Source organism: Anomaloglossus baeobatrachus, chromosome 4, assembly GCF_048569485.1.
Source record: "Anomaloglossus baeobatrachus isolate aAnoBae1 chromosome 4, aAnoBae1.hap1, whole genome shotgun sequence".
NCBI lineage: Eukaryota > Metazoa > Chordata > Amphibia > Anura > Aromobatidae > Anomaloglossus > Anomaloglossus baeobatrachus.
In genome coordinates this window covers 325498803-325513756 of record NC_134356.1, presented here as the reverse complement: position 1 = coordinate 325513756, position 14954 = coordinate 325498803, and the positions used below count along the sequence as shown (strand labels likewise).

Sequence of the window (14954 nt, the reverse complement as noted above, 5' to 3'; positions counted from 1 at the left end):
TGACCCCACCTCCATCTTCCAGAAGAAATTGGATCGGTTGCTTGAATCCGCCTTGGATATGAGGATTATAACTAAGAAAGAAAAGGATTTCATCTGGGTGCCCAAACCAACTGTTGCAACTTTCTACCTATTGCCTAAGGTTCATAAAGACCTGCACCAGCCACCTGGCCGCCCCATCGTTTCAGGTATGGGTAGTTTGTGTGAGAAGGCATGTTCCTATCTGGAATTCTTTTTACAGCCCCTGGTACAGTCTCTTCCTTCTTATTTAAGGGACTCCACTCACTTCATCACAAATACTAAGGATATTGTCCTCCCGGAGGGCACCTTTGTTGTCACTTGTGATGTGGAATCCCTTTATTCGAACATCTCACATCAGGACTGTCTCCAAGCAGTGGGCTTTTTTCTACATCAAAAAGAACATACAGATAGGTTTCATGACTCATTTCTGATTGACCTTTTACAATTCATCCTCTCACACAACTACTTTACTTTCGATGGGGCTTTCTACCGGCAAACATCTGGTGTGGCAATGGGTGCTCGCTGTGCACCATCGGTGGCTAATCTTTTTCTTGGGTGGTGGGAAGAAACTGTTGTTTATCAATCTGCTCCCTTCGCCACTCATGTCCTTGGTTGGTTCAGGTTCATTGATGATGTGATGTTCCTTTGGAATGGGTCAGAAATGGACTGCAGGGACTTCATCACGTCTCTCAATAACAACTCTTTGAATATATTTCTTACCACTTGTATTTCATTGACAGGTGGCACTTTCCTGGACTTATCCCTATCTGTGGTGGACCAACATCTACACACCAATTTATATCGCAAACCAACTGCGACTAACAGGCTTCTACAATTTTCTAGTTTCCATCCTCGTCACCTTAAGCTTGGTATACCTGTTGGTCAGTATTTGAGGGCAAGAAGAAACTGTACAGATGATAGCACCTTTCAAGTACAGGCGGAGGATCTCACCATCCGATTTACCCAACGGGGTTACCCCAAAAGCTCTCTGTCTAAAGCCCTTAAACGAGCAAGTTTACATACTCAAGAATCTCTTCTTACCCAAAAAAGACGACCTGAGGATCACCAACTTCGGCTTACCACCAACTTCCACAACCAGTGGGATAGATTTGGTAAGATCATATCAGATCATTGGAAGGTTCTTAAAATCGATCCACGAATTTCCGATTTGATTGGGGAAAGACCTTCTATAACGGCTAAAAGAGCGCCCAATCTTAGCGATAAATTGGTCAGTAGCCATTTCATCAGGCCTACTCATCGTTTGGGACATGGCTTCATCCACACTGGCTCCTATCCCTGTGGGGACTGCAATATATGTCCCTATATGCGGCCTGTACGGGACACTTTTGTGCACCCCACTACTGGCAGCCAGCATAAGTTGAAAGGGTTTATCAACTGTAAAACCACCTGCGTAATTTATTTGATAATTTGTCCATGCAATAGGCTTTACATGGGGGAAACAACCCAAGAACTCAAGAAACGAATTCAGAAGCATGTCTCCACCATTAACTTGGCTGCTGGCGATCTTCGGAAGGGTAAGAAACTTACTTCTGTGGCCTCTCATTTTCTATTTCATCATGGGGGGAGCCCAAGGGGACTACGGATAGTGGGATTAGAATGCCTTAAGCTTAACATTAGGGGTTGCGATTCCACCAGACGGCTCCTACAATTGGAATCGCGCTGGATTTGGGGTCTCAATACGGTCTCCCCAGCGGGCCTTAATGAGGAGTTACTCTTCACTGGTTTTCTGGGTTGAAGCCTATCTCTGCCTTCTCATTTCAACTTATTATTTATACCCCCTTTTGCTTCTTCAGTGTCTAGATACATGGACTTAGTGGTCTTCAGATTTCGGATGACTCCGTTACAGGCAGCTGCTCCTTTGTGGCACTACTCCTCTATGGACACTTGAACAGATGACTATCAACACAGACTGCTTCATCTTTGGACCATATTTGTTAGTTTTGATCCTTGTTCTAAATCCTTCATCTATGTTCTGTGTTTTGTGATGTGGAATTATGTAAGAGCCGTTTGGCTTCCTTTTGTTCCCTTGGCCTGTGTTTTGATGACTGTTAATCTTTAAAAATCACTGTTGATTTTTCATATATATGTCATGTGTCAGATCTAATCTTTCTTGTGCCCTTTTTGAAGTGCTATATGGGTTTGTAATTGTGTCGCCTGATCTTCCCGTCTGCCCCTATCTCTTCACCTTTTTGATACTCTTTATTAAATTTATTTGGGAAATGCCATATGTATGCTTATACCTGTCCCATGGGACCAGTTTACAGATGTATTTCCTCTGCCTTTGCATTTCTGTCAAAAACTCTATGCAATAATGTATGCCTATTTTCATTGATAATACCGTACTGCCTTCTACAGTTATGCCCTTTTTTATGATATTGCTCCCTTTAATCATATATCCTTTCCTATTGATTAATGCTGATCGCTCCTAAAGGTTATGGGGTAGCTTTAAATATAAGCGCTAGCGCATACTCATTCTGACTTCTGCGCTGTTAGCTGTACAGGCGCCTGCGCACTATTATATTGTTTCCTTGCATAGTGTTTCATTGCGCATGCGCAGTTGTGAATTCCCGGTGCAATAGGGGAAGACTTTTCCCTTTGCACGCTGATGTACTTCCGGTTGTCAGCCACTTCCGGACGTTCGGTGTGCCAGCTGAGCGCACAGCCTGATTTGAGCGCAAACACCGGTATTTGATTCTCTCATTATTTTCTTGTATTTATATGTGTGCTTTTCTGTCTTTGTCCATTACCTTCCCCCAGATGAAGCCCTTGTATTAGGGCAACACGCGTAGGGTCGGTGCTTATCTGTCTGGCACCTTACTATGGCTTAATTTTTGCCTCTATTCTTGTAAGTTCTTCCCTCTGGACCTCTTGTGTGGTGGCTTATCATGGTCTTTTGTATTTCCTAGGGCATTTGCCCCTCTCAGGAAACTTATTTAGGTTATCTTAGGCCGTACTACCTATATTTGCCTCCTACTTTTTGTATGATTATGCATGCATGTATTTGCCCTTTGCATTAGTACTTTATTGTTGGGTCCATGGGACAGGTGTCTGTGTGTTTTTTAAGTGGTTTTAATGGTGTTTTTGCACTTTCATGTATCTAATAAATATTCATGTTATATTTTTTGAATCTATTTAATGAGTTGAGTGCTTTATGCCTACTCTTTCTCTCCTTTGCCTGTTCCAAGTGGGTCTGCCACTCGGAGCTGTAAATAATGATGTCATCAAGGTACGCTGATGCATACGCCTGGTGGGGTTCCAGCACCAAGTCCATCAACCTCTGGAACGTGGCCGGAGCGCCATGTAACCCAAAAGGCAAGACAACATATTGGAAGAGACCCTCCGGCGTAACAAAAGCGGTTTTCTCCTTGGCGGACTCCGTCAGTGGCACCTGCCAGTACCCCTTAGTTAGGTCGAGCGTGGTGAATTATCACGCCTGTCCCAGCCTATCAATCAGCTCATCCACCCGGGGCATGGGGTAGAAATCGAACTTGGATATTTCGTTCAATCTCCTAAAGTCATTGCAGAACCTTAAGGAGCCATCGGGTTTTGGTATTAGGACAATGGGACTAGACCATTCACTTCGGGATTTTTCGATGACCCCCAGGCGTAGCATTGTCCTCACTTCCTCTGATATGGCTTGTCTTCGAGCCTCCGGCACCCGGTATGGCTTCAGGCGTACCTTCAGGTGAGGCTCGGTGACAATGTCATGTCGTATCACACTGGTCCTACCAGGCAGTTCGGAGAAGACATCGGGGTTCTGCTGAACCAGCCTTCTGGCCTCTCGCCTCTGTTGCTTGGTGAGGGCTTCTCCAATCCTTACTTCCGGTTCTTCCTCTCCGGAGGTCGCTGGAGCCGGATTTGAACTACCCGAAGAGGAGAGAGATGGGGGAAAATCAACCATCAGGCTTTCCCGTTCCTGCCAAGGTTTTAACAGGTTGACATGATATATTTGTTCAGGTTTCCGCCTACCGGGCTGCAATACCTTATAGTTGACCGCCCCGATTCTTTCCTTTATCTCGTAGGGGCCTTGCCACTGAGCCAGGAATTTACTCTCTGCCGTGGGGACCAACACCAACACCCGATCCCCGGGGTTAAAGGTCCGCACGGTGGCTTGTCTATTGTAGCGGCCGCTCTGCGCGGCCTGAGCCTCCTGTAAATGCTCCTTCACAATTGGCATGACCGCGCTTATGCGGTTCTGAATTCCTAAAATGTGTTCAATCACACTTTTATGGGGGGTGGACTCCTGCTCTCATGTTTCCTTTGCCAGGTCCAACAATCCCCGAGGATGTCGCCCGTATAACAACTCAAAAGGCAAAAACCCCGTGGATGCCTGTGGCACCTCTCAGATGGCAAACATCAAATAGCGAAGCATCATATCCCAGTCTTTCCCGTCTTTGGAAATCACCCTTTTTAACATGGTTTTCAGGGTTTTATTGAATCGCTCCACTAAACCGTCCGTTTGAGGATGATACACAGACGTACGCAACTGCTTGATCTGGAGTAGCCGGCATAGCTCTTTGGTCACTTTAGACATGAATGGGGTCCCCTGATCTGTAAGGATCTCCTTGGGCAACCCCACCCGGCAGAACACAGCAAACAACTCTCGAGCTATAAGCTTCGCTGCAGTATGTCTGAGAGGTATCGCCTCTGGATACCGGGTGGCATAGTCGACGATCACTAGGATGTGTTGGTGCCCTCGAGCGGACTTTACGAGGGGCCCCACCAGATCCATCCCTATCCATTCAAAAGGGACTTCTATAATGGGTAACGGTACCAACGGACTGCGAAAGTGGGCCAGAAGTGCGGTAAGCTGACACTCCGGGCAGGTTTCGCAGAGCCGTTTTACCTCTCAAAAGACCCCGGGCCAATAGAACCTTTGCAATATTCGCTCCTGCGTTTTCTTGGCCCCTAGGTGGCCACTCATCAGGTGTTTATGAGCCAAGTCGAGGAACCCGCCGGCGATACGGCTGGGGCACCACCAACTGCTCTACCACCACGCCCCGTATTTCATCTACCTGGTAGAGCAAGTCCTGCTTAAGAGCGAAATGGGGGTACCTTACCCGAGCACCTGTGCCACCCCGTCAACCACTGTCACCCGTCCCCGGGCATGTATTAATGTAGGGTCCTGGAGTTGGGCTGTCCCAAATGTATCCGAGGACGCCTCCAACTCCGGGATGGGCTCGACCAACTCAGCCTCTCCTGCCAATACCTCTAGGGGTGACCTATCGGGTTCACATTCTGTCCCTATCATGGGGAGCCCTACGGCAGGCATCCCGGATTCGGGATTGTCGGGCTCAGGTCCCGGACTGTCCAATACCTGAGGGGACTTAGAAGGCCCCTTCCATAGAGTCCAAAAATACGGCAGATCCCTTCCTAGGATCATGTCGTAGGGAAGAGTGTTTATAAGTCCCACCTCATGTTGCACCTAACCGCAGGGTGCTGTGATGGTGACAACCCCTGTGGGATAGTCTCGGCGGTCCCCATGTATGCAAACCACCCCCACTGTACGTCCTGTGGCCTTTACTTCAGCCATTAGGGTTGATCGCACAAGGGTCACTAAGCTTCCGGAATCCAACAAGCCTGTAACCGGACATCCATTCACCTGTATTTGGCACAAGTGGGGCTCAGTCTCCGGGGAGACAAGGTCCGCGGTACACACCGCCTGAGCATACATTGAACCCCGCCGGGCAACCCCACAATCCATGGGCTCCGTGGTGAGTGGACACTGGGCTTCCATATGTCCCACCCGCTGGCACCGCCAACATCTAATAGGGAAGGAAACCCCCTTGACGAGTTGTCGTTTAGGGTACATAGCCTTCCGGACCTCAGGGACGGCGGGCGCGGCCTCAGACGGGACGGTAGCGGACTCCCGCACCGGTGTCAGCGGTGGGTCCTTGGCCCGAAGCTTGGAGGGGCCGGACCGACGGGCGGCACGCAAAGTTTCAGTGTCCCGTATCAAGTCCTACGTAGCCACATGCCGCTCCACCAGGCACACTAATTGGTCCAGGGTACTTGGGTCGCCCTGTCCTACCCACCGTTGAATGGTGACAGGTAAAGTGCGCACAAAGCGATCAACCACTACCCTCTCCACCATTTGCGCAGGGCTCAGAGTGTCAGGCTGCAACCACTTCTTTACCAGATGCAACAAGTCATAGGCCTGGGAGCGTACGGGTTTGACTTCCTCATAGAACCACTGATTTACCCGCTGAGCCCGTACATAAGTATTCACCCCCAACCGAGCAAGAATTTCGGCTTTCAGGGTCTCATATTCTATGGCGTCCTCGGTACAGAGGTCCAGGTACGCTTTTTGGGGCTCCCCCGTCAGATAGGGCGACAATACCTCAGCCCACTTGGGGGTCGGCAGCTTCTCCCGCTCGGCCACCCGCTCAAACACAGCCAGGAACGCTTCCACATCATCCCCCGGTGTCATCTTTTGCAACGCTTGTCTCACCGCCTTCCGGACGCTGCCGTCGTCACCCGGTCCCGGGGTTGTTGCTGCCGGTCCGGCATGGATCGACTTGGTCAGGAGGACCATCTGTTCTTGGTGCCTTTGTTCCTGCAATTGCAAGGAGTGTTGTTGCTGCTGACGATCCAACGACCGGAGCAGGTGTGCATTGGTCTGTTGTTGCTGTGCATTAGCCTGAGCCAGCTGCTTTAGTATGTCCTCCATGTCGCCTCCGGGTTTGGGCTGTAGTGTAGCCGCTCGAATCCAGGACATGCGCTACTGGGTCACCAGGGATGGATGCTACACCTCACCGGGCTGACATGCCCGCGTTCTCCACCATCTGTTAGGTAACGTGGTCGGCTGCGCGGCAAAAGACACGGGATCCAGGCGCCAATGGTCACAGCACACAGTTTATTGCACAAAACCAAATCCAAAACAGCACACAACACATATTCCGGAATATCCTCCTCCAGAACCAACAAGCCAGATTCCAGAAATGGCTCACATGTGCTTCTTACATATATATCTATATATATCTATGTATCTATATATCTATCTATACATGGAGGGAGCACAACCGGGGCGAGACGTACCGACCGTCATAGACAACCCCGGTCACAGTCTCACAATATATATATATATATACACTGCTCAAAAAATTAAAAGGAACACTTGACCAACCGAATATAACTCCAAGTTAATCAAACTTCTGTGAAATCAAACTGTCCACTTAAGAAGCAACACTGATTGACAATCAATTTCAAATGCTGTTGTGTAAATGGAATAGACATCAGATGGAAATTATTGGCAATTATCAAGACAATAAAGGAGTGTTTCTGCAGGTGGGACCACAGACCACATCTCAGTACCAATGCTTTTTGGCTGAGGTTTTGGTAACTTTTGCATGTTGGTTGTGCTCTCACACTTGTGGTAGCATGAGACGGACTCTACAAGCCACACAAGTGGCACAGGTAGTGCAGCTCATCCAGAATGGCACATCAATGCGAGCTGTGGCAAGAAGGTTTGCTGTGTCTGTCAGCGTTGTGTCCAGAGAATGGAGGCGCTACCAGGAGACAGGCCAGTACACCAGGAGACATGGAGGGGTTCTTAGGAGGGCAACAATCCAGCAGCAGGACCGCTACCTCCACCTTTGTGCAAGGAGGAACAGGAGGAGCACTGCCAGAGCCCTGCAATATAACCTCCAGGAGGCCACAAATACGCATGTGTCTGCACAAACGGGTAGAAACTGACTCTATGAGGATGGCATGAGGGCCCGATGTCCACAGATGGGGGTTGTGCTCACTACCCAACACTGTGCAGGACGCTTGGCATTTGCCACAAAACGCCCAGATTGGCAAATTTGCCACTAGCGCCCTGTGCTCTTTACAGATGAAAGCAGGTTCACACTGAGCACATGTGACAGACAAGACAGTGTCTGGAGACACCATGGAGAGCGATCTGCTGCCTGGAACATCCTTCAGCATGACCGGTTTGGCAGTGGGTCAGTGATGGTGTAGGGTGGCATTTCTTTGGATGGCTGCACAGCCCTCCATGTACTCGCCAGAAGTAGCCTTAATGCCGTTAGGTACCGAGATGAGATCCTCAGACCCCTTGTGAGACCATATACTGGTGCGGTTGGCCCTGTGTTCCTCCTAATGCAGGACAATGCCAGACCTCATGTGGCTGTAGTGTGTCAGCAGTTCCTGCAAGATGAAGGCATTGAAGCTATGGACTGGCCCGCCTGTTCCCCAGACCTTAATCGGTTGAGCATATCTGGGACATCATGTCTTGTCCCATCCACCCACGTCACGTTGCACCACAGACTGTCCAGGAGTTGGCAGATGCTTTAGTCCAGGTCTAGGAGGAGATTCCACAGGAGACCATCCGCAACCTCATTAGGAGCATGTCCAGGCGTTTTAGGGAGGTCATAGAGGCACGTGGAGGCCACACACAATACTGAGCCTCATTTTGACTTGTTTCCACTTAAATTTTGTCTTGTTTTGATTTTCATTTTGACTTGTTTCCACTCTGATTTTGTGTGTCTTCAAATCCAGGCCTCCATTGGTTAAAACATTTAATTTCCGTTGATAATTTTTATGTGATCTTGTTGTCAGCACATTCAACTACATACACAACAAAGTATTCAATGAGAATATTTCATTCATTTGGATCTAGGATGTGTTATTCGAGTGTTCCCTTTAATTTTTTGAGCAGTGTGTGTGTGTATATGTATATATATAGGGTACAGACCAAACGTTTGGACACACCTTCTCATTCAAAGAGTTTTCTTTATTTTCATGGCTCTGAAATTTGTAGTTTCACATTGAAGGCATCAAAACTATGAATTAACACATGTGGAATGAAATAGTTAACAAAAAAGTGTGAAACAACTGAAAATATGTCGTATATTCTAGGTTCTTCAAAGTAGACACCTTTTGCTTTGATTACTGCTTTGCACACTCTTGACATTCTCTTGATGAGCTTCAAGAGGTAGTCGCCGGAAATGGTCTTCCAACTGTCTTGAAGGAGTTCCCAGAGATGCTTAGCACTTGTTGGCCCTTTTGCCTTCACTCTGTAGTCCAGCTCACCCCAAACTATCTCGATTGGGTTCAGGTCTGGTGACTGTGGAGGCCAGGTCATCTGGCGTAGCACCCCATCACTCTCCTTCTTAGTCAAATAGCCCTTACACAGCCTGAAGATGCATTTGGGGTCATTGTCCTGTTGAAAAATAAATGATGGTCCAACTAAATGCAAACCGGATGGAATAGCATGTCGCTGCAAGATGCTGTGGTAGCCATGCTGGTTTAGTATGCCTTCAATTTTGAATAAATCTCCAATAGTGTCACCAGCAAAGCACTCCCACACCATCACACCTCCTTCTCCATGCTTCACGGTGGGAACCAGGCATGTAGAGTCCTTCCGTTCACCTTTTCTGCATCGCACAAAGACTCGGTGGTTGGATCCAAAGATCTCAAATTTGGACTCATCAGACCAAAGCATAGATTTCCACTGGTCTAATGTACATTCCTTGTGTTCTTTAGCCCAAACAAGTCTCTTCTTCTTGTTGCCTGTCTTTAGCAGTGATTTCCTAGCAGCTATTTTACCATGAAGGCCTGCTGCACAAAGTCTCCTCTTAACTGTTATTCTAGAGATATCTGCTGCTAGAACTCTGTGTGGCATTGACCTGGTATCTAATCTGAGCTGCTATGAACCTGCGATTTCTCAGGCTAGTGACTCGGATAAACTTATCCTCCGCAGCAGAGGTGACTCTTGGTCTTCCTTTCCTGGGGCGGTCCTCATATGAGCCAGTTTCTTTGTAGCATTTGATGGTTTTTGCCCCCGCTCTTGGGGACACTTTCAAAGTTTTCCCAATTTTTTGGACTGACTGACCTTAATTTCTTAAAGTAATGATGGCCACTCGTTTTTCTTAGAATTTGTATTATGGGAAGAAAAAAGCAGCTAACAGTCTATTCAGTAGGACTATCAGCTGTGTATCCATTAGACGTCTGCACAACACAACTAATGATCCCATCCCCATTTATAAGGCAAGAAATCCCACTTAATAAATCTGATAGGGCACACCTGTGAAGTGAAAACCATTTCCAATGACTACCTCTTGAAGCTCATCAAGAGAATGCCAAGAGTGTGCAAGGCAGTAATCAAAGCAAAAGGTTGCTACTTTGAAGAACCTAGAATATAAGACATAGTTTTAGTTTCACACTTTTTTGTTAACTATGTCATTCCACATGTGTTAATTCATAGTTTTAATGCCTTCAATGTGAATCTACAATTTTCAGAGCCATGAAAATAAAGAAAGCTCTTTGAATGAGAAGGTGTGTCCAAGCTTTTGGTCTGTACTGTGTATATATATACATGGTCACTCTGGAAATGCTGTAGAGAGCCACAGCTCAGGTGGGTGAATGTGTCTACAGGACAAACATTAGGCCGGGGTCACACTGCCGTATAGCATCCCATGGTTCATGGTTCTCATGTGAGAAAATCGGATGCGATATGCTAATGACACTCAGCTCAAACCCTCCAAGCGTGAGCCAATTATCATTTTATTGTGATCCGATTCTCTCCCATGCAAGAATTAGAGCACAGGTGTGTAGAAGACAGCTTAATTTATCCATTGTCTGTCTCGGCGTATATTTCACATGCACCCATAGACTTGTATGGGTGCACGAGATCCGATTGGCAGAGGCAATCACAGCATGCTGCTATTGTTTTCTCTTGCCAAATCAGCATGATCAAAAAATTGCAAATCTGCACTGGCTCATAGTATAACACTGTTCTGAGTGCTATCCAATAAACATCGGATAGCCCACGGCCATTTTATACGCTTGTGTGATCTCTTACCCATATACTCCACAAATCTGGCCTTTATGGAACGGTGGCAAAAAGAAAGTTGTTTTGAATGCAAGTGATGTAGGAAACGCAGCGAGCATCTGGAAGAAGCGGCTCTCATCAGATGAGACCAAATTAAACCTTTTTGGACTAAATGCAGAATGCTATGTTTGGGGGAAAGCTAACACTGCACATCACCCTGAAAACTCCATCAAACAAAGTGGTAGCGGCATCATTCTGTGGGGAAGCTTCCATCAGCAGGGACACGGAAGCTGGTCATGGTTGATTGGAAGATGGATGGAATTAAATACAGGGCAATCCTGGAGGAAAACATATAAGAGGCTGCAAAAGACTTGAGACTTGGTCGTAGATTTACCTTCCAACAGGAAAACAATCATAAACATACTGCCAGAGCTACAATGCAATTGTTTATATCAAAGCATATTCATGCATGTGAATGGCCCAGTCACAAACCACGTCTAAATCCTATTAAGAATATGTGGTAAGACTTGAAAATTACTCTTCACAGATGTTCTCCATTTTACAATGAAGAATGGGCAAAAATTTCAGCCTCTAAATGTGCCAGTCTGGTAGAGATATACCCAAAAAGCTTACTGCAGTAACTGTAGTGAAAGGTGGTCCTACAAAGTATTAACTCGGGGGCTGAACACAAATGTTCTTCACAATCTTCAGGTTTATATTTCTAAAATATTTAAAAAACATGTATCATTTCCTTTACACTTCACAAATAATCGCTACTTAGTATTGGTATATCACATAAAATCCCAATAAGATACCTTTAAGTTTGTGAGTGTAACGTGAAAAAATGTGGAAACGTTTACGGGGTATGAATACTTTCTCAAAGCACTGTATGTGAGCATCTAACTTCACTATTATTAAGGGTGGTTTTCAGTGAAATCTTATTTACAAACCGCTGACAAAGGTACAAAATAGCAAAAATAGTTCTACTTACCCTAAGAATCTGCTGGCACTCCTGTGCCAGATTTTTCTTGGTTGCTTGCCAGTGTCTGTTTACAAAGTTTCAGTGATGACATGGTGTGTCAACACTTGATACCTGCAACCAGCAGCACTGATGTAATCACTCTGATCAGTGATTGGCTGCAGCAGTCACTTGTTAGGATGACATGATATGGCTTGACTTGGGTGAAGAAAGATTAGCAGGGGACCAGGAGATTGTTGGCAAGGAAGTGGCAGGGGATATTTGTTCAATTAAAGCATTGTAAGTAGTTTGTAAAACATTTCATGGAGCGAGAAAACTGCTTTAATAATATCATTAAGTTGTTTTTGCTTTTGTTGCTAGATCTTATCTTGCTAAGAATAAATAATGGCAAAATTTCCACACAAAAATTGGTGTCTGGTGTTGTCTAAAGAAGACATAAGAATTTTAGAGGTCTATTGGGGTTAATGAGGACATGATGCTGGCTATGCCTATGCTCATGGGTTCAATTCAGAAAACGAAAGCAAGGTATTGTGACGTTCCCATGGATTTTTCAATGTGCCCTGTTTTGTTACACAGTTTTCAACAGTTGCTTAGACACAAGTTGCATGTTTTACTACAAGGAAACAAAGATGAGCAATTAAATAAGTGCAAATTATCAAAATGGAAACCCTTCTCTGTCATTTCTATAATTCCTAACATTACTTTTACAGTTCTTTTGTGTATCTGTGACTAATAGTGACTCTTGCTTCCACTTGCCATTATAGGTCAGATGCTGTATCATTCAGTTAATTATACCTATATCCTGGCCTGCGTCATTTAATAGTTGCCCAATATAATTGTGCACTTGGCTTTCAAGGTACAAGAATTCAGATGTGGTTTGGTAATGTAATACTGGTGGAGATTCGAAGGTTCTGCATGTTTTTATCGTAAATCATGTCCCAAAGCGTGAAGGCCTATGTCATACGATACCGTAAATGTAGTTAGACAAATAGGTGTGCTTTACATTAGTAGAAATTAATTGAAAACTATTACTGATGAATCCCATAGGGAACGGGGTCAACGTAATTAAATACATTCTCAGTCCAGCACTGGAGCTCTGTTTTATTCTAGCATGCTAAGTGCTGTAGGTTTCTATTGCGATCTGAATGCAGCTCAGATCTCAGGAATTGGGATCTAAAGAAAAATGTATGTTTACATATGCACAGGTCCATAGGAGTCTATATAAAGGATAGTCTTACAGGCACATATGAGTGGTAACACGTAAAAGCTATTTTGTGGTCATGGAGAACCCCTTAATTGCAGATCATGAGCTTATCAATTATTGCTGTTTACACATACCAGTGTGTGTCTATGTATGTGTATGTATATATATTTATACATTTGTGTGTGTGTGTGTTTGTATTTATATGTAGAATATATAGTGTGTGTCATCTTTTTGTAATATTCACTTGTCTTACTTCACTTGTCCCACTTTTCACAATAACGTGTTGCATTTTGCATGAGGTATTTTCACTTTCAGGGAATAAATGCTGACGCCTGTATTCTTAGAGATAACCAGCCAGAGTGAGCAATGCTCAGCCTCTGAAGATATACAGTTCACAGACTATATCACACTTCTAGGCAAAGTACTGTACTTACTGCACAATTCTCTCTTGATGTCCAGCACAGTTCAGCGCCAGTTTCCTGTAGCTCCAAATCTACGTATATATTTATACTGTACAGATGCCACACAAGCGTTCCTTCATCTGTTGCAAGACGAAAACTTTCTTCAGGTCTTCTGCTCTGTTATATCTTGCCTTGCATGCTTAAACGTCTATTCCCACAGGGTGAATCACAGATGCACATTACAGGAAGTCATGGCTATTTTGCAGTTTTCTTCATTAGAGGCCAAATGTACAGACACATATACATAGTACTGCTGCTGTGCTCTTGAAGTTAGCAGCCATTACAGAACTCTGCTTCTGAAGTCTACATACTGTAAAGCTTACCAACACCCCCACACACATACCATCACACGCCATCTAGTGCTTCACAGCATATACATAACGTTTTGGAAGATAAAACTCAGTTTAAAAGAGCTAGTTGACAACAGATGAAGTGGCTTTCACAGTATTACAAACAATGAATTGCCAGGGGCAGCAAACAGCAATTCATCACAATAAAATATGTGCAAGAATTTTTTTCTTTTTACTTTGAGCCATTTATAAAAAATGGCTAGTATACTGTAATATGGAGGAAAGAGATCACCATTCCTGTTAAGAAATAATGGCCGTCACATAAGCACAAAAGTAGGTCATCCTTTAAAGCTACATAGGTAGTAACTGTGCAATCTCATTCCCATAGACTAATTTACAGTAATGCAAGCATTCTTTGTACTGTATATGGTAAATTACTATTTGGGACTAATTTGCTGATATCAAATATCTCTCGCGTTTCCATTTTTCTGATCTGTTCTGTTCATTTGACACAGCACTTTGAACTTATCAGTTTATCCACCTTCATCATGCTGCTTATTGTTGTATCTAAAAAAAAAAATACTGCAGCATTTGAGTTATTTGTTCCAACAAATATGATGAAATCTGCAGCAAGTTCTCTGAATGGAGCCACCAATACAGATGTGAACACAGCTTTATAGCTAAACTAGTGACTGAGCTGGTAGCGGAGATCATGCTCAGTGACAACTTACTACCGCTAACCTCTTAGCTACGCATCTGGATCACATTAGTTTAGTGCCAAAGGGAAATGATCATGTCTTTATCTTATAGATTCAAATCATATTATCCCAAAGCCATAACAGTCTAATTCAACAAATGATTCAATTTACCAATTATTAGTTTTGTAGGAAAATATCTGTATATTCCATATGACATCAGCAGTTGGATATCAGCTGCCAGCTAAGGAGCATTTTTGTTTTTATTCTGAAAGGTGTATATGCTAATAAACTTTACATTCGTAATATAATGAAGTCACGGCGTGAGGCTTTTACATTACATGAAAGGACATGTTGAACATTTTGATACATATCTGTAAGAGTATATGGGTGAAAATCAAGTGTGCTCCTACATTCTTTGTATGTTTAAATAGAATTGTTACTTTAGCATTTCAACTTAAATTGTCATTTTTTTCTGAAATTATTTACTCAAATGGTATATAAGCACCATT

General features: G+C 44.6%; 1 protein-coding gene across 1 annotated transcript in view; it reads right to left on the bottom strand.

Moving 5' to 3' along the window:
* MDFIC (MyoD family inhibitor domain containing) overlaps nucleotides 1–13714 on the bottom strand; it is a 217121-nt gene extending 203407 nt beyond the window's left edge. Inside the window, exon 1 of the mRNA XM_075345029.1 lies at nucleotides 13431–13714. The gene's annotated coding sequence lies outside the window, so the exon portion shown is untranslated. The remainder of the gene's footprint in view (nucleotides 1–13430) is intronic.
* Between the last annotated feature and the right edge of the window lie 1240 nt (nucleotides 13715–14954).